Consider the following 7,528-nt stretch of genomic DNA (forward strand, 5'->3'; position numbering starts at 1 on the left):
CCGCCGGCACTCGGATAGTAATCTTGGGCATAGCATTTTATTACCTAAAATCAACTAGTATTGTAAGATCTGTTCACTTGAGAATGAACCATGGAGGTTCGAAACGTCGTGCAAATTATACAAATAAGTGTAATACACTCTATAGTAAATCACTTGTTTTCTTCACCTTAAAAGTACGAAAATGAGTTTTGGAGAACTCCTATTTCAATTAAGCCCTGATGCTAAGAAAATAGTTAGAGGGATAGAAGCCCTAAACCAGAAAATAATAAATACAGAATATGCGGTCATATTCAATGAAATATATATATATATATATATATATATATATATATATATATATATATATATAGTTACAAGATATGCATGGGTTGATACAAAAATAATAATACAAAAAGGTGCTTAAAGATTATGGATCTTTTGAAAAACACGACAATGGGAAACATTGATGAATGTCACAGACGGGTTCGATCATTGTTGCAAGTCAAATGCTTCTTCGAATTCCTCTGAAGTTGGACTAGTGCCCAAGACGCAACAGGCATTTCCCCTCTGAATCGCAACACTGAGGCGCTGGAACAAGAAACTTTTTGCTCTCTGGTCTTTTGTAGCGCTGATCAATTTGTCCCCGAATTCCTGCAGGAACTTCAATGCACATTTTCCCCACGAACCGAGGGTCTCCGAGCCGATTGGAACAAAGCTGTAGCAGTGTGCTAGACCTCTGTATTTAATAATTTTCTGCGATTCCCTGAAAGAAGCAGCTTCTCGGCTTTCACGTGTGCTGTAGTGGAGGTAGGTACTGGCCAGTGTGGCAGCGCACGTATAGTCCCATACCACTTGCTTACCATCCTTCCAAGGTAGCAAGGTGACCCCATCAGGGCGCTTCTGAGGGTCGTTAGGTCTGGATAAGTGTGGTTCTCTTTGTGCCGGGCAGCGGGCTGTGGCGAGGCTCCTCTTGATGATGTCGTTGACTTCTTCATGTCTTGCAATTTTACCCTGTGATTTACGACATACCAGACCATGACGACCATATTGGTCTGCCATCGCAGTTCCGCAGATGCACCTATGTTCGGTGAGGATGGGGGCGGCAAGGCGAAGGGCAACTCCAATGTGGAGAGCGTCATGACTGAGGCAAGTTCCCAGGGCTGCATTGGGCACAGCAAATAAAAAATCCCCGGCGTGGGGTGCTGTTACCGCTAGGAGGCGGGCTTTGTTTTCAGCATCAGCGTTGTCAATCATTGCTGTGACAGTCTTTTCCATTATGGGGCTATCCCAGTGGGCCTGCTTGTGGTCTTTTGGGACTTGTGGTCGGGGTTGAGGGTGTGCAATGGTGTCCCATTGTCTGGCTGCTTCGATGAACGTTTGATCATGAGTTCCCGCTGTCTCTCTCATACGCTCTGGTAGGATCTGCCCTACCAATTCGTTGGCTGCTGTACATGAGGATAAGAATGCTGGAAGTGCTATTTCAGTTGCCTTTCGTATGCCTATCCCCCAAATCTCACTGGGAGTGTTGCTTGGTCCCACTGACTGTCGTCTAAATCTAGGTTGAGCGCCTTCCTGAATATTGACCTGAGGAGCTCATCATATTGATTTAGAAGTGGGTTGCCAAAAGTTGGTGCACACCTTAAGAAGTATGTTAGCCTGGGCAAGGTAAGGCACTTTGTGAGAAGGTAGAGGGCATCGTGGGAGTCCAAGTCCTCTATTCTCTTTTCCATCCTCTTTAGGTCTCTAAACTTTTCGTCAAGGACTGCAGCAATGGCATTGTGGCTCAGAGGTGCTCCAAGTAGTGTGCTGTCGGTGGGTTTAATGACTGAGGCTTCTGGTAAAACTGATTTCACTGCTCTAATAATTACTTCACTGGATGCAATAATTTCGCACTTGGAGGGTGTTACGTACCCTAGTCCAGCGTCCTAGCACGGAGCAGTGACGACAACGCCATCTGCCAGTCTGCTCCCGAAACCCCCTCCAAATGGACGACGCCATCTAGTGAGGATGGGATATACCGGCCACAGGGGCTGGATTCCCGTCTTAGTCAGCTCATAACATAGCCGCTGCTGACCTCTGGTGAGGTGGCGCTTAGACAGCAACGCCATCTATAGAGTGGATAGGTGGACGTTTGTGTCTAAGCCTGTATGTGAGGTGCCCTAGAGTGTAACCAGTACTAATGACGTGTCTGATTACAGAGTCGACCTGGGACTGCTCTATCGGACGATGGGGCAGTCTACCCAAGGCAGCCAAAGTCTCTCCACGTGTTTGCTGCAGAAGCTGTGAGTCACCCCCGAACGGACACTGTTGAGTGTATTAGCCTGCCTGTGATGTGGCAGTACCAGGAATCGTCTTATCTGGGGGCTGGCTGGTGGAAGAGACTAGCCAATGTGGTTCGGAGAGAGGAGAGTGATCTGTGGAATCACACGAGGCTCCTGCCTAGGGCTCGCAACCCTAGTATCAGTCGTGGAGTGGCCTACACAGCGGAGCTGATCGGAACCTGCCAGCTACAGGCTGGATTTGTGGTTGAAGGCCTACACGACGGTGCACCCAGTGGGACTGTGATTTGGCTGGTCTGTGGCCAGGGTAGATTCGCCGAGAGAATCGGAGGATTAATCGTGGGCCACAAAGAAGAGAACCAGGGCTACTCATCGTGAGCACCGTGGAGCATCCTGTGTCTTCAGAGGAAGACTAATTTGTATATAATAAGTGTAGTTATAGCAACCCCGCGTGTGACTGATATATTTATGGTGGTGGTAGCAATATATATACAAAAGCAGTGCATTTGTATCCCTTCCCCTTTAATTTAACTTGCGTTACGGAACGCACCCCTTGAAAGCCACTACTAGCTTGGGGCCGGATACCCAAACTCTAATAACATCAGAGAAGAACCCGGTTGCGACCCAATAGGGCCGTAGCAGAGGGTTGTATATATATATATATATATATATATATATATATATATATATATATATATATATATATATATATATAATATACACATATACATACATATACACACACACACACATGTTAAGTGGGAGTACCCTACAACATCACTGGAAAAACATAGCCTGGCCAATTATCAATGTCTAGAGTAGTGAAAGGCTAGCAAACAATATTCCAGTTTACTAGGCATTAAAATAAATCCACATTAACAAATAATACAGTCTACTAAACTCACACACTATTACTAATCCAGCTTCTCAACAACTGGGTATGATCACCAAACAAGTCTCAAAACTGCATACTATCACCACTAGCTGACACCAGGCTCTATCCTGGTGCAAAGGGACACTAGCGCCTATTATGCTGCTAATGTCAATATAAGGTGATGGTGGTGTCACAACCAGTAACAAATGAGGTATGAGGAATCAATATCATATACAGCACAATAGCATTTCTGTAGTTCCTCAGATACCCACCTCACTAAGACATATAAAAGCACCTACCACCTGGTATGAATAATGCACAACGGTAGATATGATCCATGGTATACATTACTGCAACATGACAAGTATCCTAACAGTCAAATAACAAAAATAAGGTCACTAATCCCGACCCATAACGCCAACAGATGCGCTCGCCTGAGAGGCGACATGTTCTAGAAATTTATAACATGTGTATCAAAAGCTTGTCTATGTGGCACCTGAAAGTTGAGTGGCACTTCGGAGTCCTGAGGTTCCGGGTTCGATCCCCGGTGGAGGCAGAGACAAATGGGCAAATTGTTTCTTACACCCTGAAGCCCATGTTCACCTAGCAGTAAATAGGTACCTGGGAATTAGACAGGTGCTACGGGCTGCTTCCTGTGAGGAGGGATGTGTAACAAAAAGGAGGCCTGGTCGAGGACCGGGCCGCGGGGACTTTATCATCTCAAGATAACCTCAAGAATCTCACAGTGCCATAATCTCAGTATATGTCACGACAAGAGGACAATACAATGAACAATTATGAAATGGAAGTTACACAGTATACATGATAGTAATACATCCGAGACCTAAATGTGTACATTTTCCATCACAGTTCACATAATATTTCCTATACAGCATTAAGTGCCATTCAATACAAAAAGCATATAAGGAAGTTTTTCAAGCTACATGACATTAGGCTACTGCTATTCACTAGACTTCTAATATATATCCACAAATACATGGGATACATCTTTGATACAGAAATATAATATACATGGTTATGTATAACCTACATTGGCAATACACAAATTATAATAATATACTGCCAAAAAAAGACTAACTATAATCTTCTACATAAATAAAAATGTAAATGTTCGTTTGTTCAAAATCGTTAATCTCCGAAAGTTCTTCACTGGTTGCTTTGAAATTTTCACACAATGATCCATTTGCGTCCGAGCGGGTTTTTATATACATAAAATATTTATGTCACGTCTGTGACGGAAAAAAACCTGCTTCTTTTGAAAAATTTTGTTGTTCATGTGTTTTTCATATGAGAGAAATCTTCAAAACCTCTTTTCCGATTGCTTTGAAATTTTGACACGACGTTGCATTCGAATAGGCGCGTGTTTTTGTATGCCTACTATATACACACCTCGCCTGAGACAGGAAAAACATGTTTCTTTTGAAAAACAGTGCCTTCTGTTGGACGTAAGAGCAACACACGTTATAATCTCCCAAAGATTTTCACCGATTGCTTTGAAATTCTGGCACAACGTTCCATTGGAATATGCGCATGTTTTTATATACCTACTATATTGATGCCACACCTGTGACAGGTAAAAATATTTTTTTTTAAAAACAGTGCCATCTGTTGCACGTAATAGCAACACTCACACTATACAAAATATGTTACGAATTCCATTTCTATGTTTCCGTTTGCATTGGTAAATTTAAGTGTCATAGAGTTCGATTTATTAAAATTTTTATTGAATTAACTTGTGTGACATTGTGTTGGAATTGAGCTGTGTTGTTTACCATACCATTCATTTAATGAGTATAGTTTTTTTTTAAATTTTTTCATTTTGATTTTTAATTGTTTTTCTTATATTTCAGTGATGGGAACATCAGATCATTTGATGTTCCCAATTTTCTGATGGGAACATCAGCTCATTTGGGAGTGCATTGGATAAGGGAGTGGGGAATGGTGGGGAGGACGAGGGGATAGGGGAGGGGGAGGGTAATGGTGGGGAGGAACAGGGGAGGGGGGAGATGGGGATGGTGGGGAGGACAAGGGGACCGGGAAGGGGGTAAGGGTGGGGAGGACGAAGCGAGTGGGAAGTTGGGGATGGTGGGGGACGAGGGGACAGGTGAATGGAGATTGGTGGGGGAGGACAAGGGGACAAGGAAATGGTGGGGAGGACGAGAGGACAGGGGAGTGAGGAATGGTTGGGAGGATGAAGGGGACGTGGGAGAGGGGAATGGTGGGGAGGACAAGGGAACAGGAGAGTGAGGTATGGTTGGGAGGATAAGGGGACGGGGAAGAGGGGAATGGTAGGGAGGACTGGGAGACAGGGGGAGGGTTGCTGTTACTCAGCAACACACATGCTTTGCTGAGCCACAGCAACGCGTGGCCGGGAACAGTTAGTTTATAATATTCGTGATACTAGGCTAATCAACCAAGATATCACTATACAGTTTGAGCACATCACACACCAGCCTCAGTACTCACCTAGCTGTACTCACCTTGTTGTGCTTAGAGGGGTTGAGCTTTGTCTCATTGGTCCCGCCTCTCAACCGTCAATCAACTGGTGTACAGATTTCCGAACCTACTGGGCTCTATCATATCTACTTTTGAAACTGTGTATGGAGTCAATTTCCACCACATCACTGCCTAGTGTATTCTAGTGCAGTTTGTACAGTGACCACCATACACCAGTTGGTATAGTGTCCACCATACACCAGTTGGTATAGTGTCCACCATACACCAGTTGGTATAGTGTCCACCATACACCAGTTGGTATAGTGTCCACCATACACCAGTTGGTATAGTGTCCACCATACACCAGTTGGTATAGTGTCCACCATACACCAGTTGGTATAGTGTCCACCATACACCAGTTGGTATAGTGTCCACCATACACCAGTTGGTATAGTGTCCACCATACACCAGTTGGTATAGTGTCCACCATACACCAGTTGGTATAGTGACCACCATACACCAGTTGGTATAGTGTCCACCATACACCAGTTGGTATAGTGACCACCATACACCAGTTGGTATAGTGTCCACCATATACCAGTTGGTATATACCAACAACTTTGTTGGTATATACTATACCAAAGTGAATACTTTCTATTCACAAAGGCTTGTGAATGATTTGTTTGCAATATTGGGTCATCAGAGGGCACACCTGTGGTCAGGTTAGTTCAGTATGCAGCCGCACAACAATGGACCGGAGTCATTGCTATTTAGCTGTTGTTATAGTGCCACTTGATGGACATTAACGTTACGTAAACTTAATGTTGTAGTAGTTTAGTCTCTTGTAAATAAATTGTTTTGTATAAGAAAAACGGTCTTTGATGTCAACCCTTCAACCATTTTTTTCCACCCATGTTCTGCTTTATACGATTGTTGCAATGTGATATTTTTTTTATATGACTGCTGTTCTTGGGAAATTCGAATTCCAATTCATAGCACCACATCAAATATAAATATTTGATGGTGAGAACCCGTCGGTTACCCTTTATTAGTTTTAACGTCCTTTTTTAAATAGAAGGAACCAGCGGCCTATGTGGACAGGTTTTCACCCTTGAGGTGGAAGCCTGGCGGTTTGCTCCCGCTTTTCCTTTTTCTATTGGTCTCATGCTTAGAGTAGAAATATCTGCAGCGTGCAGCTCTTTATGCTTGAGGTCCACCTCCTAAGGTAGTTAGGCGTAGAAAAAAATCTCACAGATACACAGTAGCTAATTACACATACCGACGACTGTGACTCAGTTCAAAGTAGCCAATTACGAGTAGCTATCACCAATTACTCATGAGTCAGAATCAATTAATAGGTATTATACACAAAAAAAATTTTAAGCTTAAATTATTATAAATAAACTTGAAGCACGTTTATATATAAATATCTATCTTAATATTTAAACAAAATAATAGTGCTTATACAAAACTAGCAAAAATTTACCAAATATTTCAAATTGCTCTTAAAAGTATACAATATTTTGTATATACTATTTAATTTTCAATATAAAATAATATTTAGCTAGTAAATGATTGTAAATAAAAAGAAAAAATGTAATTTATTTGCTTGTCCTCCCTCACTCCAGTGATAGATGGTAAAGTTGGTTTTTTATACATTTTTAAAGGGTAACTAAAATATTCATAATATATTGTGATCATTCATTGTTTGGAGAGAAATGCGATGGTGGAAGATGACCATTTGTTGATGGGTCATGACTATAGGCGCACCCTTTCTCTCCTCTTCTAAACCTTCTTTCTCTTTATACACGACGACCACTAGGAAGCCTCGTGATGGTGCGAGTCACCAAACTCTTGTGGGTTGCAACCACACTGGTCTCAGAACACCGTACACAGTAGTTAAGTGATCCCTACTTACTGATGACTGTGACAACCAATG

The sequence above is a fragment of the Procambarus clarkii genome, unplaced genomic scaffold (genome assembly GCF_040958095.1).
Source record: "Procambarus clarkii isolate CNS0578487 unplaced genomic scaffold, FALCON_Pclarkii_2.0 HiC_scaffold_116, whole genome shotgun sequence".
Lineage (NCBI taxonomy): Eukaryota > Metazoa > Arthropoda > Malacostraca > Decapoda > Cambaridae > Procambarus > Procambarus clarkii.